General features: G+C 43.9%; 1 protein-coding gene across 1 annotated transcript in view; it reads left to right on the top strand.

Annotated features, from left to right (window-relative positions):
• Tenm4 (teneurin transmembrane protein 4) overlaps positions 1 to 20,722 on the top strand; it is a 2,359,892-nt gene that overhangs the window by 1,415,940 nt on the left and 923,230 nt on the right. The window contains exon 7 of the mRNA XM_026784248.1: positions 10,537 to 10,583. The gene's annotated coding sequence lies outside the window, so the exon portion shown is untranslated. The remainder of the gene's footprint in view (positions 1 to 10,536; positions 10,584 to 20,722) is intronic.

The following is a 20,722-nucleotide window of genomic DNA, read 5'->3' as shown; positions in this document are numbered from 1 at the left end:
CTATCTATCTATCTATCTATCTATCTATCTATCTATCTATCTATCTATCTATCTATCTATCTTTCTACTTCCTGACTGTGAACACAATGTAACCAGCTACCCAAGCTCCTGCCATGATGACTTGCCTAGTCATGGTGTACTGTAGCCTCAACCTTTAAGCCCAAATAATTCCTTCCTTACCTCACTTCTTTCAGAGTATTTCAAACCAACAGAATACATAGCTAATATAGTCATTCAACAGACATTCATTGAGCACCCATTTGTTCTAGACATTGTACATACGGTGATATAAAGCACCATACCACACCACCTGAAGCTTCCACTGTATTGACTATGGGAGAAGGTACAAGGAACAAAGCAAATGACATACATACTTTGACAGGCTGGAACAGTAACAGGAGACTGAATACCCAGGATTGCAAGATGGAACGACCATGTAAGACAGGACCTATCCTCCAAGGTCTTTCAATCCACGCCCAGGTTCTCAAGAAGCATGACCATATCCCTGCAGTCTCAGCATCCCTTCCTGAACTCAATTTTGTTCCTCTTAAAACTGCACATTTAACTGTGGCATGCATGTGGCCGAGGTGGTGCTGGGGTGCAAAGGTCTCTCATTCTGTTATAGTCTGAGTCCTGAGAGCCCCGAGAAGAGCTGACCTCAGTGCCTCACGACCAGTGGAAAATTGGGGTCACTCCTTGCTCTATTGTGTTACATTAGCTGTGCAGTGGTTTTATGGCTTCATGGAAGTGCAGCAGATGGAGTCGCTGACCTTGGATGCTGACAAGCTAAAAAATAAAAATATTCTCCAGGCTACATGTGCTATCTAGTTAATAATGCCATAGCCAAAGACAAGACCTGGGCCACCATGCAGAAGTGACAACGGTACATTAGCACAAATGCAATGGTAAAATCTTTTGTAAAATTCTGTAGACCCAGTCTTGTAGGTAAGTGTCTCGGCCATCTAGAAAACATACCTACGTCCTTCTATGTTGCATTTGTAAGACAGCCATGGGCTTATCCCTGTGATGTAACAACATTCTAATTTTGTTTGCATTGGTTTTATTATTTTAAGTGTGTTGGTGTTTTCCTGCATGTATGCATGTGTACCTTGTGCATACCTGGTACCCAAGATGCTCAGAAGAGAGTGTTGGCTCCCCTTGGAAATGGAGTTATACATGGTAGCTAGGCACCATGTGCATGCTGGGAATTAGACCCAGATCTTCTCAGCCAATGCTCTTAACCTCTGAGCCATCTCTCCAACCTCTCACTTCTTATTGAATTCCACTTTTCTGTGTTTCCCATAGCTGCCACTATAGAGCAGGCCTACATCATTTCTCCCTTAAATTGTTTCAGTAGTAACCTACTGGCTCTGCTTGCTGGTTTCAGCTGCTCAAAATAAAAAATAAAAATAAAAATAAACTTAAGTTCTCCAAAACAAAAAACTTAAGTTTTGCAGAACAGTCCCTGTAAGACACATGCTCCACCTCTTGCCTTTCTTTTCTTTGCTCAGGACAAAACAGTACTGATTTCCACGTATCTTTGCTCAAATAAAGTATATAACATTTAAGAGCCATGCATTTGCATATATTACACTTGTTATTTAGAATTTCTTTCCTCCTTTTAGCTGACCACCTCATAGTCACCAGTTTCTCATCGTGATATCAACCTTGACCTTTGGTATCCTTGGATTCTCTAAGGCTGGAATGCCTCCCCGTAATAACCTGACTTTCTCCAGTCACTATGTGTGGTTGTGTATGTATGTGTTTCTTTACAAACGTATGTAAAGAAATAAATATGACTCTGTCAAGAAGACAGTAGCAAAGTTGAATCCTAGAACCCAGACCATGGATCCGTCTTCTCCAAATAGACAGAGTCAGCCTGGTCTACAAGTGAAGTTCACTCATCCATATTCATAGCAGAGATGTGGGTGGAAGGATGGAGTCTGCCCTGAGCCCCTTCTTCTTTGTGAGCTTTTCTTTCCCAGGTGCATCCACACTTGGAGCTGATAACTAAACGGGGTCCCTGCTACTCATCGCTCACCCTCTCTGCTCCACCTCACCACTGTGTTTTCTATGTGAGCTTAGCTCCCTTGGGGAAATCGTTGGCTCTTAGCTAGTAGGTAGAATAGGCCCCAGGCACCAGACTGTCTGTGTCATTGTCCCAGTAAATGCATTATGGTCAAAATCTAAGAAGTTCGTGGGAAGTAGGCATCTTCTACAGTGTCTGTCATAGAAAGGACCTAAAGATGGTTTAGCTTGCGATCCTATTTCACAGATATTTTCCCAGTCTTTTTGTCTTCCATCTTCCCTTCCTTCCTATATTCTTCCTTCCTTGCCTCTCTCATTCCTTCCTTCATTTACTTTCCTTCCTTCCTCCAGCACCTACAGGTTTCGAGAAGTAGACTCAAAATAGAGAGCTTCATCACAGAGAAGCAAGCTAGACAGGAAATTCTTCTCTAACCGAATTTGATTCAGCCCAGACATCAGACAGTCGTGAAGTGGCTTCTTGGCTCCTCTTGTCATTGTTTTAGCCATTTCAAGACATGTGTCCCGGGAAAACAGATTGATCTGTCCAGGTTTATGCAAAATAGTCATTGTCTACTGAACATCTTGTTCCCTTGTGGAGTGGCAGTTATACTTAAGGGATAAGCCAAGTAACAAGTCGGAAGTCACCATGAGCAGAGTCCCATCTCACATACTTGAGTACCCGTGCATAAGATTTTACCTTTGACACACTCACTACAGGCTCAGAGCCTCCTGGACTTGGATGTGGGCATGAACTCCAGGATGGATAGCCGCGTCGTGTTTGATGAGGGTGATGACGTCACTTTTGACAATGATGATGTCATGTTATGACATGTCAATTTGAAACTGAACTGGACCTAGGAAAAGCCAGTCAGAAAAGAAGCCAAATAAACATTTGTGAGACGTTTGCCTTGTTATGAGCCCTTGTTCTCATCTTGAACGTATTTGCTAGGGCTTCCTGCAAATGCCTTGTGGCGTAACAAACCTCAGAAGAGTTTCATCAACTCTCCCACCAAAAAGGAGGAACACGGCAACTGTCAGGCTTCATGCCAGTCCCTCCGATCCTTACAAATCTCATTCTCTTGTGTCGTCGGCATTCTGTCTCCTGCACGCTATTTTTCAGTTAGAACACTTAAGCGAGGTCTTCCGGGATCTGGTGACTTTCCCAGCATCAAAGAGCAAGGGTTGGTCTGGTATAGCTTGTGATTGCATGCCGGGTGATCTGAATTCCTGACATTCTGGAACTGTTGTACACAACTCTGGGAGGCAGGGCCAAGAACCCTCGCTTTTTACAAGATCATTGTAATGAGCCAGAGCTGATTTTTATGTTCAAATTCTATTCTTCCTGTTACAAGCAATCAGTCTCATTACGCTACATCCACAGCCGGCGCTCGGTACTCTTTTCATACACCCGAGATTTGCCTCCATTTCTCTTGTGATTTCTGCCTCCCAGGCTTTTTAGCTCTCCCTCTGATTAGGAAGGCTCTTTCTGCTAACTCTCAAATTCTGACAGGTCTGCGTTTTGATTATCCTTCATTTTCAGTTTTCTTTTAACTTTCGTCAAGCCTGGGCACATAACTCCCCCTTCATCGTGTAACCACCACCTGGCAGTAATTCATGCAGCCTCGCTAGCTGCCCCCACTGTGAGATCGTGCACTTATTTTACTCAGGTGGCGTCCACCCCTCCTCTCCCACCTTAACACGCGGGGTATTGGTCAGGACACGTGACATTAATTTGCAGAAAGCACCTGAGAGAGGAGAAGCAGAAGCACGAGGACGTGGGGCTTCTCCCTGGCGGGGAGAAAGGTCTCCGAGAAAGCAAGCTCACAGCTGAGCCCAGAAAGGCTTCCTGGACACTCTTGATGTCTGCCCCTCTCTGCGTGGAAACTTGCTTCTTTTTCCACGGAGAGCTGTATGTCTTTGGTGTTATTGTCCACACAGAAATAGAGTGGTTGCTTCCAATTTCCAGATAAACATAGGAAAATCTGACTGCCTCCCGAAATGGATGACTTTGATCTTAAAATCAGTCTGGAGCCATCAGGACCTTCGTCTCAGCTACTCAGGACACTGAGGGTGACAAATTCAGGAGCTTCCTGGGCCACAGGGTCAATGCACAGCCAGCCTTGTGGTGGAATTTCAATTGTATTCTAATAAATAAAGACTGCCTGAAGATCTGAGAGTAAAACAGTCCCGCTGGTCAGCCATACAGAACAAGTTATGGTAACACACACCTTTAATCCCTCTAGCCATAATAACGTGCACGTTTAGTCCCAGTAGCCACACTGGTTGCCATAGAAACCGGGCGGCTCGTGCCTTTAATCACGGTGGTGTACACCTTTAATCCCAGCCCTAGAGAGGATTATAAAACGGGAGGAAACAGCTCTCAGCACACAGTCTCATTCTGAGATTCCAGGAGGCAGGATCGCCATTTTAGACTGAGGTCAAGGTAAGAGCCAGTGACTGGTTGTTTTGCTTTTTGGATCGTCGGGTTGAACCCCAATTTCTGACCCTGAGTTTTTATTAGCGGTGCTTCACAACATGGGTATCTTAGAGAGACCCTGCCTCAAAATCACAATAAAAGTAATAATACAAAAGGGATCAAGATGCAGCTCAGAGGTATTTCGCCTGGCCTCTGGGTCTGTTCTCTAGGACCCTAAGGAAGGGAGGGAAACAAAAGAAGTGAAAAGCAGAGGAAGACCGTTATAAACTCACTAGACCGAATTAGCTGGCTACAGTCGCCTTATTGAGCTGTCCGTTTCCTGGGAACCATGCTGACAAGGTGAAGGGTGAGCCCGGAACCAGAGATCTGAAGGCCATCGTGAGAGTTGTCAGTAATTACAAGGGAGCTGGGCAGGTAAGAGCCATGAGGCAGGGACACATTTATCTGTCCAGTGTGGTCTTGGTGCCAGTGCGGTGCTGGCTGGCATGCGGTGGAAAGAAAAAGATGGCAAGATGGCTCTTTAAATTATGCCTACCCTCAAGGGAAAGATGTAGTTCATCATGCTCTAACTAGTGTGCAGGGCGAAGCCATGAGAAAGAAATAGCCTAGGTTAGCGGAGCTCATGGCTCTGCCAAGCTGGCTGGGAGCCCCCGTCTTGCCTCCCGTGGGTGCTGGATAAACATTTTTAGTGTCTAGGATTTGAAAGTGACATTTGTTCTTAGAGAACTCTTTTTAAGGCTGGCCAGAAAAAAAAATCCTGTACAGAATCCAAGACACTATGTGTAATATATATATACTTGTAGTAGAAAAGCTTATTTTATATAAGCAAGCTGAGAACAGTGGGTAACTCTATGAACAGGAAGCAATTAAAGACTATTCTCTATATAAATATTCAGATTTGGTATACTGCTGCCCTTCTAACTGCTTCCAATAGCAATCTTGGCCATTCAAATGGAAACAGTTCATATGTATATAAATATTATATTTGTGTAGATATTTGATTGCATTTTGAGGGGTCCTTGATTTTTTTAATTATTACTTTCGATCAGTGTCTGTTCTCAAGGTCTACATTTTCCTTAGCTGGACTCTGTGCCTTGCTTGTTCAACGACAGCCACCGAGCTGTTCTCGGGAGAAGGCCAGACCTGGATCAAAATCGCCTTTAATTTCCAAGCAGGTGGATGAGTTCTCCAGTTAACGTCTTATATGTTCTTGCTTAGGTGACTTTACTTAAAATGGGAAATTGGATTCAGTGATCCCTAAAATGTGCTTATACTCTATTATCTTACAGTTTCCCAACCAAAAAGTATTTATTGGGGCGGCATAGTTTTCTGGAAGAAAATCTAAGAAACAGTCCTGTGTAAAAAAAAAAAAAAAAAAAAAATCTTATGGGGGGAGATGTAAATTTTTAGTGGGGAGGTGAGTTCTGAGAGGAAACTGGTAGAAGAAAAAAAGCCTGAATATTCAGCATTAAAAACGAGCCACGTGAAATCAGCTTTTCCAAAGAGGATATCATAGTGTAATCTGAAACCATGACTTTGAGATCTGTGTGAAGCCTGTAACATAGCTATGATGATGTACACACTACGCTCCTGTATGCCTCTATGAAGGAAACATACCACAGCATTAAGAGCAATTTCGTTAGGGCTAACAGACCAGGGTGACCCCGGCTTCCTTCTTTATTATACTTTGCTTATTTCTAGAAACACTGAGTAGAATCTTCCCTAGTTCCTATTCTATTGCTGTGAAGAGACAACACAACCAAGGCAACTCTTATAAAAGAAAGCATTTAATTGGGGGCTTGCTTACAATTCTAGGGGGCTAGTCCGTGTTCGTGTGGGAGGAAGCAGACAGACAGAGCTGGAGCAGTAGCTGAGAGCTTTAACCCTGAGCTGCAGGCAGAGAGAGGAGACAGAGGGGTAGACACTGGGCCTAGACTGGGCTTTTGTTTTGTTTTGGTTTTGGTTTTTCAAGACAGGGTTTCTCTGTAGCTTTGGAGCCTGTCCTGGAAATAGCTCTTGTAGACCAGGCTGGTCTCGAACTCACAGAGATCTGCCTGCCTCTGCCGAGTGCTGGGATTAAAGGCGTGCGCCACCACTGCCCGGCCTAGACTGGGCTTTTGTACCCTCAAAGCCCACAACCTTATGACACACTTCCTCCAGCAAGGACACACCTCCTGATGCCCCTCCCCCCCCCCCCCCCCCGCAGTTCACCAACTGGGGGCCGGGGGACTGAGCTTGCAAATACAGGAGCCTATGAGGGCTATCGTCATTCAAACCACCACGGTGCCCTGTACTGAAAACTTAATATTAAACAAATAAGAAGCTCAGTCAGAGAATAAAGAGATAGATAGTGCCAACGGCGAGCACCGTATTTGCTTCAAAGGACAATAGGATATCTACTGAGGAGAGGAGCAAGTGAACAGAATCACAAGTCAGAGCTGTACTTGGGGCCTGGCTGAGAAGTAGACAATGAAGAGTTATGAGGCAGGCACAGCGCCTGAGCCTGGAGTGAGCCTGTCGTCAGCTCTCCACAGCTCTTGGTTCCACGTGTGAGCATCCAGCCCATCGCACATGGAACTTAGAGAGCTGGGCAGAGCTGCAGCCTGTAGAGTGCGTGGCATGTGTGAAAACCTCAGTTTGATCCCCAGAACTCAGAGAAAAAAAAAAAACAACTGGATGTGGTACCATGGTTTAAAATATCAAGATTATGGAGGCAAATACAAATAAAGGCTTAGGGCTTACTGGCCAGCTAGCCAAGGTAAAGCAGGGAGTCCCAGGTAAAAGGGAGAGACCAAGGTAGCCAGCCCTTAAGGAATAAGGCTCAAGGCTGATTTCTGGCCTGTGCACACGTGCATCTGTACTCCACACAAGTACACACACAAACTTTTCAGAGAAAGTGATGTGATGTGCAGTTCCCCTCTGTGTGCTATGAAAATGTCTTATTACCATTGGTTAATAAAGACGCTGCTTTGACCTATGGCAGGGCAGAATAGAGTTAGGCAGGGAAGGCTAAGCTGAATGCCGGGAGAAAGAAGGCAGAGTCAGAGAGACACCATGCAGCTGCTGGAGAAGACAGATGTTCTGGAAACTCACTGGCAAACCATGAGCCTCAGGGTAAAATATAAGATAATAGGAATGTGTTCATTTAAGTTGTAAGAGTTAGTTAATAAGAAGCCTAGGCTATTGGTCAATCAGTGTTGTAATTAACACAGTTTCTGTGTGATTTTTTTTAGGGGGGGTTAGGGAGGCCAGGAATGAATGAGCAGCCTTGGCCTACCCTGATGTAGGTGCTTACGTGCGCTATACAATCAATCTTGTGCTCGCTGCATTTGTACCAAACATATCAGACTTTTCTTCTTGGTCTTATTCCCTGAACAGTAAAGTAAAATAGCTATTTGCATGCATTTGCGTTGTATTGAGTATATAGAGGCTGAATCTGGAATGTCCCTCAGTGGATAGAGGATTGACCTTACATGAGTGATCCTTGGCGGCGGGGGGGGGGGGGGGGATGTTGAAACTCTCCAGAAGAAAGACTGAACAGTCATTGTGAGGATGGTCGTGTGATATGTGCCATCTGTAGATGAGAAGCTCATTTAGACCAAGAATTGGGAAACTTTTCTATAAAGAAACGTATGTATATACCTGTCCTGGCTATGTCACTATGACACACGCTAGGGTCATCTGAAAGGAGGGAACCCTAACATGAGAAAAAGCCTCCATGGGATTGGACTGTAGGGCATTTTACTTAGTGATTGATGGGGGAGCTCCCAGAGTATTGTAGACAGTGCTATGGCTGGGCTGGTGGTCCTAGATTCTATAAGAAAACAGACTGAACAAGTCAGTGAGCAGCACCTCTCCCTGGTCTCTGCATCAGCTCCTATGTAGGTTCCTGGTCTGTTTAATTCCTGTCCTGACTGTCTTCAATGGTGGACTACAATGTCTTGTAAACCAAACAAACCACTTCCTCCCTAATTTTGTATTTCATTGCAGCAATACTATCCCTGTAGTGATATTTTATTCATATTTTAATAAATAAAGGTTGACTGAAGTTCATATGGTAAAACAGCCGCACTGATCACGTTTTCAAATCAGGCAGCCTTTAATCCCAGCAGCCACACTAGCCTGCTAGAGAAGCCATGTGGTAGTGGTGCACACCTTTAATCCCAGCATGAGAGAGGAATATAAAATGGGGAGACAGCTCTCAGACACAGTCTCATTCTGAGATTCCTGGAGGCGGGATCACCATTCTGGACTGAGGGAAAGGTAAGAGCAAGTGGCTAGCTGTTTTGCTTTTCTGACCTTCAGGTTGTACCTCAATTTCTGTCTCTGAGTTTTTGTTAATTGTATTTTACATAACCCTAAGACATTACCTGGTACACACACACACACCACACACACACACACACACACACACACACACACACACACACACGACTCTGGAGGTCATACTGTTTCTGTTCCAACCAGAAACTGCTTCTGTTATATTTAAGGTGTAATATTTAAGCAAATGGGTTTGATCATATATTTATAAAACTTTATCAAAACAGATGATAGAGCAGCGTAGGCTCATAGGTTGCCAGTTACCAATCTTTCAAGCCAACTCAAGTCTCACCTAAGCCAAATGTCCCCTTGGATTTTTGTGCTTGGGAAGTCTTTTCAGAAAGAATTGAAACTCAGAACTATCTAAGAAGAGTCTGGCTGGCTTTGCTGTTCATGAGTTGAGAGTCAAGTTCAAGAAAGTCGTCTCAAACTGACCTTGCCTAGCAAACTGCAAGTTTGGGCTTAGCGCTCTAAGCCCAAGCGAGAACATAGAGAAATAAATAGTCTCGCACACTGGATGAGTCTGAGGCTTCAGGACACGTCATTTGTTCCATTGGAAGACAGAATCTGCGCAAAAAGGCGAGGGAAAATACTTGTAATGAATTTAGCTCTGGGCCTGGGAGGTACGTGCCTGATAAACAGCCAGTAAATTATTCTCTTGTTCTGACGTATGCTAATTCCCTCGGTCTGAAGAGCTGTACATCAGACCCTTATTGAGAACCTCTTATTGTGTGTCAGGAGCTCTACAAAAGCTTGACAACCCAACTCTGAGTAAGACATAACGATACTAGGAGACAGTAGAGGCGTGACCATTTATTGAACTGTCATGGCCTAAGCTGCTACTTCCTAAGGTGGAATTCAAAATCAGGGGTTCAGGATCTGGAAGGTCACTCTGTACTGAACCCTACATGACGGGGTAATTTTCCAGAGTAGCCTACCTTGAGCATGAGTAGATCAAGCTGGCCAGAGGTTGTGTGTGAACATTCATGGTTGCTATGACTTCAAAGCTCAGAAGTCTCCAACTCGGGGGCCGTGGTTGAGGGCAGCCCTGCGTCATAGCAGTGACACGGAACGTTAGCATGGCTGGGAAAGAGAATGCCAGCTGTGGAGTGGGACGCTGGAGTCGGGTTCTGGGGAGGGTTAGAAGAGCATCCTAAGGATTTAAACCTTCACCTGCAAAGTGGGAAAAAAACTTCATGAGAACTACATTTTAGAAAGAGCAGCAAATAATTCACTTAATGGTCCTTTAGGGAAATCTAAATAGTACTGGATTTTTTTTTTAGTTTTTATTTATGTGTATGTGTGCATGTGTAGGCACTCAAGTGCCCGAGGAGGCTGGTGAAACACGCAGTTGTGAGTTGTCCAACATGGCTGGGAACTGAACTCGGGTCTTCTGGCAAAACAGCGCAGGCTATCCAACACTAATGCATTTCTGCAGCCCCATCAGTGGGTTTCATTAAAAACTGTGTTACTTTTTTTTTGTTTTTCTTTTTTAGGCATAGACCTATCATGGTTTGAGGGCAGACCTACACTCACCAAAAAGGATAGCTATAAAATAAACCTATGAAAGCTATGGCAGAGGAAGTCGAGGGAGGGGTTGCTAACTTACACTCTGCTTCCCCCTCCACACCCTGCCCCCTCCAGTCTTGCAAATATGGCCCTACCTAAAAGCTGTACAATGTGATTCTTTCTCATGGACTCCTCTGCTTTCCCCGGAAGTTATAGCGCTCTTCCTTCCTTTCCCGTTACAGGACGTGCTCTCCAGCGGCTCCACCAACCCAGATCACTGTTGATACCGGTGAGTGATGCCATCCTTTTCCTTCAGTTGCTCATCTTTGGCCAGAAGTCAATTGAAAAATTTGGCTTGGTTCAGGCTTGGGGTCATTTTAAATTTATGGTTCCCAAATGCGACGCCCGAGTCTTCGGAGTTTTGTTGGTACCTGCAGCGCCTAGATTGCTCTCGGCACACAGGTGCAGAGCTATACACCAGCCAAAGGCAAAACTGGAACAAATTGAGTTGCAAGCAGTTGGTTGACTTTCGTTCATGAGTCTTTAATCACAACCCATCTGGAAAGCTACATGGTCAGGCAGTGTCTGGATAGGAGGCAGGAGTGAGCTATAGGGCTTAATTGGTTACAGCTCACTCAGTACCGTGTCAGCCTTTTGATTTAGTTGCTGCCTGAGTTTGACTGATTGCTGTAATTGACCGAGGCTAGGGTATTTGTTTAAGAAGTAAACTGCTCTCAGGGTTTCTGTGAGTTTCAGTCTGAAGCCTTTTGTTACTTAAGGACTCAGCGCGGAGGCTGCCTCAGTCCAAATCCAGGTTCGCCGAACCACACCTTTACCCTAAGGCGCCCGCCCAAGCCGCAACTGCTTCTCTAAAAAATTGTGTGGATTCTGTGGATGTGTACTACGTGTGAAATTTAGATCCTCCGGAGAATGTTTGTGTTAAGTAAACATTCACGTGACAGCATATGAAATACATTGAAAAAAATCATTGTCTTTAAATGTTTAAATACTGGTGAGTGAGTTTGCCCCGACCGAAAACAATCCAGCTCTGAACCCCAGAGTGAGGCCTCTGAAAACATCGCCGCCTCTGATGAACGCTGGGTCTCAAGGAAGACTAGACTCTGCTTACAGATAGGTTTTCTGCCCTGGTTTCTGGAGCATCCTTGCTGTTGGGCAGTGGGGACCACTGTAATTTCTACAGGGGGGGGGGTTGACTAGCTTGTTTACTGGGAAGGCCTCTGCACAGAGCTGGGCAATAAGAAGGTATGTCTTTTGTTTCCGTAAAGAAAAGAGCTCATTCCAGAGACAGAGCTGTTTCGAGGCTTTAGTAGAAAATATTTCTCTGCACATCAGTGCAGACTGGGAATAATGAATGTACTTAAAACACACAGTTAGCATAGCGCTTTTTTTTTTTTTCATTTTTCATTCCCGCACATTTTGCCTGTACTACTAGCATTAATTTGAGAAGAAAGGAGCAGATTTGGAAAATAGAATTCACTTTGCAGGAATTGGTTCCTTTCTGTAGCTCTTTTCTCCCCCACATTCACACCTTTGTCAGTGTTTCTGTGTCTCTCTATGCACCCCCGGAGCAACAAGTTTGGAGTTTTCTGGGGCAGCCCTGATTTCCATCCTGCTGTTCGCATTGTGAGAAGCAGAGGCACAGACCAGTGCTCTCATTTTCCCTTCAGAACACGAAGTCGGTCCGCACTTGCTCCTGACCTCTCTACACTGTCCCCCATCCCCTCCCGCATCCCCATCAGCCTGGATCACGTGTGCCTTACTATTTTTTTCTTTAGGTTCTAAACCAGTTTCATTCTGATTCTTCCCACCCAAGCCCAGGGTAATCGTTTTTGGATTGCTGGCACGTTGCTGAAAACGTTCGAATCCTCAAGATATTTCCATTTTTTTTAATGTCATTCAAAAACTAACTCGGAATTCCAATTACATTTGAGAAACATATTGAACACATCTGAGAAGCCCCAAATGCCATCTGAAGTGTGCTACCAGGGACACTTGCTCTTCACTTGTGTTTCTCAGCACACCTGCAGGAGAGTTTTGCATCTTTACCATATTGTTTAACCCAGCTCAATTACTAAAATTAATGTTGAGCACAGCAGCGAGTGTTTCTGCAGAGTTATAGATGTAATGGGGAAATAGCACATTACCCTCCCCTACAATCAAGCTTTGCCTTTATGGAAAGCAGGCAAAAAGGATTTGTCTTTTATTTCAACACAAGCACGTCTGTAAATACTATGTAAGACAACAGCAGGCTAAGTTTAGTAACAAAGGATTCCCCTTTTGTGTGCAGTGTTGTTGGCTCATTTGAGTGGAATGGTGGATGCTAACTCTTCAGTGGCAGGCTCCTAAAAGCTAAAAACACCCATCTGCAAAGCTTAAAGTCTGAGGGGTTTATTTTATTTTGAACCTAAATTCTGCTAATTTCAGATTAAAGAATTAATATATTTTCTCATCTGTCATTTGCTGTTAATGTTAAATATTTTAACAGGTACTTGATAACATACACTTCATTAATTTTATATTTACGACTAGGTAGTGCTGGCTTGCACCTTTAATTCCCTACTTGGGAGGCAGAGACAGGCAGATCTCTATGAGTTTGAAGCCAGCCTGTGCTACAGAGTGAGCTCTAGGACAGCCAGGGCTACACAGAGAAATCCTGTCTCAAACATCAACAACAACAAAAAAAACCCAAAATATTTAAATTTTGCTCTACTGATATGATATTAACCTTATAAGATTATATAATATATTATATTCTGCAGAGATATTTCTCTCCTATGTATACATACATATTTATGGATATATTAGTTCCAGGATAGAACCAATAGTATCTTTTTCAAGATGTATCACAATATCAAAGTTTACAAATCTTTCTCCTCAGAACAAGATCGGTTTTTTCTTGTTGTTATTTAAACAGCTGGCTTCTTGATTTGATTCTATAAATGATAGGACTTTGGTTTCTACACTTATCCATCAAGGCAGACACTTTGGATTCACCAGTTTACAGTGGATCCTCCAAAGAGCCAGGATTAAGTTAGTTTAGAAGCACCACACCCTTCCTTAACATGAAGTGTCAGGTAAAGAAACGAACTGTTAGTAGCTCTATTGCCTGGGCACCATGAAAGGGTGAGTGGAATGTGCACAATTGCTAATATGTCTATTTGCTAATGAAATCTCCTCACCCTGTTATCTATCCACTCATACACAATGGATTTTAAGTACCTGAACACCATCTTAGTCTCATATTTTTTTAAACACTTTGGAGCCTTGAACTCCCTCATTAGTGGTGATGCTGCCTTGTGGATTTCAGCCTGGTTTTCATTCCTTACCCTCTGAGATCTTGACCATTGACAACGCAAGTTCAAGGCAAATAAAAGAACACCCTACACCATCCAAATGCCTGAACTCAGGTTTCAGTTCTGTGTTTTCTTCATTCAACTGTTGATGACTACAGGTCCCTTTCTGATGAGCATCAGCTTTAGCTTATGGGAGATAGACCACAGGTACCAAAGCTGCCATTCTTGGCCCATGGTCTGTTGGCCTCTAATTGTGCTGCGTGGAAGGAGTGTGTCATCTTCCGGAAGAATTAGTCTTTGTTGGTGGGCAACACAGCACAGCTTTTCTGAGGCCAACCAAAGCAACAATTATATTGATAGTCAGTGCTGAATTCAACTGGCTAAGCACTGCCCATGCACAAAGCTCATCCCACTGCCAGTTTCAATGGACGTACATCTCTCCTATTGCCAAGGGCACACGTACAGGTCCCAACAGCTCCATGGCAAGTTACTCCCTCCCTAGGAAGTGCAATGGTTTTAGAGTTTTCTTTTTCTTTTTCCTTTTCCTGTGACATCCTTTCTAATACACACCCTCATATTTCAGAGTCATTAAAATATGAAAAAATTGTGCCTAGAGTTAAAGAAATAGAGCAATTAACATTTCAAAGAACAAATATCATCTGCGTAAAAGCAGATTATCTACACATATCTCCCCCCCCCCCCACAGTACCTAGTACCTGCACAGACTGGTACCTGCAGGGCTTTCCTGGCTTTTCTTCCCATCCTTATTTGGAGTTTTCTTTCCCTCTACTCTAAACATTCTTGAAGCACACGTGTCTGTCTTTCTTCTGCTGCTTGTCTGTTTATTCTTTTCTCTTTGGGAGGACCTAAACTCATGACAGATCATTTTTTGGTGAACTATACTATGACTGAGATATCATGAGTACCTTTTGCTGTGGACATGTAGCTACAGTGACCTTCTGGAACCAGTGAAGCATACCTGTTGTCATCCATATGTAATTAAGAACACATCAACTATCCTGGGCTCATATGGCTCTAACAGCAAGGAGCCTGTATAGGACTGACCTAGGCACTATGCATATATTTTTCAGTTGTGAAGCTCGATCCTCCTGTGGGACTACTAATAGCAGGAACAGGGGCTGTGTGTGATTCTTTTATTGCCTTTTGGGACCCTATTCCTCATGCTGAGTTGCCTTGTCCAGGCTTAATACAAGGAGAGGTGCCTAGTCTTAACTGCAACTTTTGCCATGTTTTATTGATACTCATGGGAGACCTGTCCTTTCCTGGATGGAGATGGAAGGGGAGGGGATTGGAGGGCAGGAGTGGGACAGGGTGGGGTGGGGGGACTGGAAGAGGAACATAGATGCAGGCAGGATGTAAAATAAGTAGATGAGCAATAAAAAAAAATAAATACAGTTCTGTTCAGCTTTCAGAACAGTCTGTGTTTGTTTAACAACCCAGTGGATGAGGAACGTGTTCCTGGAAAACCATAAAATGCCTCCAGAAAGTGCTTGTGAGGTTCTGGAGTTCATCAAGACAGGTAGATGGATACTACTATTCTCCTGAGTCAGAAAGAGAAAGGGTGGGGGTGAGGCATACTGAATAGGTGTCACCTAAGCAAACTGAAAAGGAAGCTTGGGGGAATCTCACTTGGGAAGGTGGCAAGGCTGTGTATGGAAAGAGATTGGGGGAGGAAGAGAGAAATAGAGTCCTGAGATGCCAGGTCCTAACTTAGAGCCTCTGCGCCCAAGACTGGGAGCCCTAGCTGCACAGCCAGTGCTAACACACACACACACACACACACACACACAGAGAGAGAGAGAGAGAGAGAGAGAGAGAGAGAGAGAGAGAGAGAGAGACTCTGAGAATAGAGCTTGTACACATTGGGTTTAGCAACAGAATGAATGAAGAAATCAAGTGTGTTGAATAGGTGTCTTAGTTACAGTTCTATTCCAGTGATGAAGCATGACCAAGGCAACTTACAAAGCAAAGCACTTAATTGGCACCTTGCTTATAGTTTTGAAAGGTTCGTTCATGAACATCATGGCGTGGAGCATAGTAGCAGGCAGGCTTAGATGGCTCATTTAGCTAATAGTTTACATCTGAGACATATGTTGCAGGTATAGAAGGGGCAGTTGGTATTGGCTTTTGAAACCTCAAAGCTCACCCCCAGTAAAACACTCCCCCTAAAAATCACCTAAGTTTGCTAATCTACTCACCGGCTGTTGGACACATGGGCCAACTTCACATTTTAACTAACATGGAAAATGCTGCTGGGAACATGGCTGCATATATTCTTTGAAGCCCTGCTCTGGAAACCCTTTTAAAGGCTGAGACATTAAATTATGGATAACTGTCAGGGTCCAGCCTTGGTGGGCTCATATGTTCCTGGGTGGGGCGTGTGGATTCAAAATGTTAGACAGAAAAAAACAAAGATAAAAAAGAAAAAGACAGACAGAGTAGAGTCAGGAGGGCAACCAAGTGAATACTGAATCCAAAAGGGGAGGGGAGGAGGCAGAATTCTGCTTTACCATGATACAAAGAACAAACAGAGCAATTACCTCTTCAATATCTGAAACACCACGTAAATATATCTTTAGTTAAGTAGTATTCTGTTATTTAGACAGAACACACAGCAGCCTCACCTTAGGCCAGTCAACCTGTAGGAAGCCACAGCCTAGGTAAAACCTCTTGTCATAACCTTGAAAGAGCAAGAATATGCCTGAACTATCTGATCTTTGATCAAGATGGAACAGATCCACATCCACGGGCTCCAACAGATAACATGTTACTAATAACATGTGTTGGGGAAGATGTGGAAAAATTAGGAGCATTGTATACCATTCCATGGGAATAAATGCTTTAGACATCTATTGATAAGTTTTCAAAGTTACTCTCACAAAAAGTTGGAAAGCCTAAAGAATAATATTAGCAAACTACAGCAAAATGTCTTTCCTTGTTTCCCATGCTTATATGTTATCTTTGAAATGAGACCCCTTGTTATTCTTGGAAAAAACCCTCCAATATACACTATGATGGTTTGAATAAGGATGCTGAGGCAAGAGAATTGTATGTTCCAGGTCAGCCTGGCCTATGTACCTAAATGCCATTTAAAAAAAGGAACAAAAGGGTTTGTTTGAGAATTCTTTGCATGTACATATACATTCTAGAATATCTTGTCAGTTTCTACCAAAGAAATCTGTTGATATTTTATTAAATCTATAAATTGATTTTAACTGAATTGATTCCTTAATAAGTTGAAGATGGCACATGGTTCCTTTTATTTAGACCTATTTTAATTTCTCTCAACAATGCTTTAGAGTTTTAGTATAGAAGTATTTCATATTTTCTTACATTTAGTTCATAGTATGTTCTATACAACTGTTACAAAATAATCTTTTCCATGTTTCCTGGAGAATATGCAGCAGCAAGTGGTTCTTTGCATATTACATTGCACTGGTTCGTTTTTTCTAACTTCACTTATTAATTATCGAATGTGCATTGTTCTTTTTTGGATTTCTTTATGCAAAGAGAACATTAACTGAAAATAAAAATACTTTGAGCACATTCTATTTTTTCCCATGCTCATTCCTTGTTTCACTTCCAGTTTCCGAGGTCAAGTGTTCAATATTCTGCCAATTACATCTGTTATTGGTTGTAATGCTTCTAAAGGAATCCTTTATTGTTTTATAGAAATTGTCATCTACTCTTCAATTTGGGGAAAATCTTTTTATCATGGATGAGAGATTAATTTTTGAAAATTTCTTTTTCAATCATATCATTTTCTTCTAATGCTGATGTAATATAAATTAATGTTTTCGTGTTGAAACCAGCTCATGTGACAGCAAACATATCTCTATTGTCATGGTATGTAATGCCCTTCCATATCTTTCAAGTCACTAATCTTCCATTAAATACTTTGGTATGTATATTCACAAAGGCAATTATGCCAAGTCTTTTCATCCTTTGTCAAGTGGTATAATGATTGCTTTGGTTTCCTAAAATGTTAAGAAGTCTTTTTCCTTTTAGTTTTCCTGAAATTATTTATGCAAGGTTTGAATAATCTCTCTGGTGAATGTCTGATAGGGTTTGATTTCTTCCTTTGATAGAAGCTAAGATTCATGAGTGAAATCTTGCAGGCCTGGAGTCTTTTGTGTGGAAGGATTTGATAAAGAGCAATTAGTTTGATATGAATCACTGCATACAGCTAAGTACTCTGTTTTCACGGTTAACTTTTCTACTCCTACGTGTGTGTGTGTGTATGTGTGTGTGTGTGTGTGTGTGTGTGTATGTGTGTGTGTATGTGTGTGTGTGTGAGAGAGAGAGAGGTGTGCATCCATATGTATGAGTACATCCACAAACACACACACCCACACACCCACACACACACACATAGAAGTCCAATGGCACCCTTGGATGTCACTCCTTATCTTTCAACTAGCTTGTGACAAGGTCTCTGCTTTTACCTCTGATTATTCCTAACTGGATGGACTTTAACTTCCAGTATTATGTTGTAATATGAGTGGCGGGGCTGCGTCCCCAGCACCCCGCTGCCCGCAAGGCTAGCTTTACCCAAAATAATTACACGGACACTGTATTCTTTTAACCACTGCTTGTCCCATTTCTTTCTAGCCTCTTCTAGGCTAACTCTCGCACCTGGACTAGCCCATTTCTTATAATCTGTGTAGCACAGCTGGGTGCACTTACCAGGAAGATTCTAGCCTACATCCATCCTGGGTCGGAGCTTCATCGCGTGTGCCTCAGAGAGCAGAGCTCTCGCCTCTGCCCGCAAGAGTGGAGCATCGTGTCTCTCTGAGGCGTCTGCCCTCGAGATGAGAGCTGTCGAGTCTGACCTCACTTCCTCTTCTTCCCGGCATTCTGTTCTGTTTTCTCCTCCCACCTATGTTTTAACCTATCAGGGCAAGCAGCTTCTTTATTTAATTAACCAATGACCTTCCTCCATCAGTATTATCCCCTATGCCTATTCTCTTTTTGAAGGAGCTCTGGGATTATAGATGCATGTTATGTTGCCCAGTTTCCTGAAGGTTCTAGAATACAAACTCAGACCCTCATGCTTACATGGCGAGCAATCCACTCACCTTGTCACCATATCTGACCCATTTGCTGGCAGTTACTACTTTTAAGCACGTGTGTGTATGTGTGTGAAGGTCAAAATACAGCCTGTAGAGGAGTTGCTCCCCTCTGCCTGTCGTGTGGGTTCCAGAGATCAAACTCAGGTCACCACGCTCAGTGACAAGCCACTTTACCAAATGACCCATCTCACAGACCCTCATTTTCAGAATTTGTGAACCTGCATGTTGTTCCTTCCCTATGCATAGAAAGTCTGGCCAGTATAACTTTAAATTTTTGCCCCCTTTTCCCCTTCTTTGCATTCAGAAGTCGCCCACGTGTGATTGCCCCACATGGGTTCCTTGCCTCTCCTTTCACAATGCTCTTCTCTGTGTGTCTCATAACTGGAGCACTGTCGGATCTGAAATCAGAAGGGTGTGCTGGAGGCTGCAGCCCAGGCAGAATTAGATGTTACCAACGTAAGCCGAATTCTCTTTCCCCAGCAAATCTGCTTCCGCACTCTTAAGACTTCAGCTGAGTGGATGAAGCCCACCCACACGATCAAAGCTAATGTCCTTGGCTTAGCATCAATCCATTCTAGCTGTTGAGTCTATCACGGAATTCCTCCACAGCCCCGCCTTCGCTGGTGCTTAACACAAAAACTGCATGGTGTGAACTAGCCAAGCGGGCTCATAAAACCAACCTTCACCCGCGGCTAGACACTTACTGCAAACTTTCACACTGTCGGAGGATTTGTGGTCGCCTGACCCTAGGAGAGAGCTCTGTTCCCTGACGCGCCCCCCCCAACACACACACACACACACACACACACACACACACACACACACACACACGGTAAACCAAACACTCCAGGACTGGATATAAGCACAATTTAGCTTCAGCTCTTTCTAGATTTTTCTTCCTCCGTTTTCCCCCCTGCTACGGTTGCCCTGAACTCTGTCATTTAGTTCTTTGAGCTTGGTTTTGTTTTCGCAATTGGCCCACAGCTTGCACTTGTCGCACGGAGAACAGTGGTGTTTCACTACTTTCTTTGGCCATCCTAAGAGCTTATCGCACGGAGCAAAAGAGACCCTAGAAGAAGGTGCATACCGCATTGCTGGCACGTAGCTGGGAGTCCATGGAAGGCAGTTGCTGTTACTACACAGTGAAAAACCAGCCCAGTGGCTGTTCTGCTTTCCCACGTAAACTCTAGATGGCCCAGTGGATTCTGGGAACAGCAGGAAGTAGGAGTGTCGAGCAGGGCACAGCCAAGGGCAGCCCAGCCTCTTTCGGGAATGAACAAACGCTAACTGTGGGAACCGGAGGCAGCCACGCATTTGTTAAGACGAAACCTTCAGTAAACAAAGAAAAGATTGCAGTCCCTCCAATCACGCTGCCTTCCTGAGGCAGGAATCTTGATTAATGCGTGGCTGTGATAATCACACAGCGCAGACCAGCGCTCTGCATTGCAGCAGGCACTTGGAGAAAATGGATGGATGTCCAGACGGCCAGATGTGCTCCTGTGCCTGTTGCAGGCTGGCTCAGAAAATACATCTGCTGATAAAAAAATTTGCCGAACCTGCACTACCACAGTGACAACATCTATAAAGCCCTAACGGGCGAAATAAGCCCTCTCCAGAGTCCCCCTCAGGCATCTCACTCCCCTCAACCAGCCTAGGATGGAAAGCGCCAAGACTGTGGGATGGCTTGTGGGCTACCTCCATCCAGATGTGTGGGGCACATCTTGAAGCAGTTTCTGATCGTTTGGGGTTTGGCACTACCAGCACGTGGGCTTTTCCAAACCCTCACTCCCTTTCATGTGTCACCCTTGACGCCCCTAAAACCCATCTTCAGGCTGTTGATTTCGCGTCTTCAATTTCACTTATGTCATCAAAACCTTCCCTTGCCGCCTCACCAGCCATCAAAGCGGCCGTCAGCTCCCGGATCGATGAGTCAGCCCTATCTGGGTTCCGGTCCTAGACTCCCCTCGGCCTCCTGGCTTTTAAGGCTCCATCCAGGATCGCAGCTGGAGTGGCCTGCATAT

Source organism: Microtus ochrogaster, chromosome 22 (genome assembly GCF_000317375.1).
Source record: "Microtus ochrogaster isolate Prairie Vole_2 chromosome 22, MicOch1.0, whole genome shotgun sequence".
Classification (NCBI taxonomy): domain Eukaryota; kingdom Metazoa; phylum Chordata; class Mammalia; order Rodentia; family Cricetidae; genus Microtus; species Microtus ochrogaster.
Note: the sequence above shows the minus strand (reverse complement) of the source record. Positions and strands in the feature narration are given on the sequence as shown.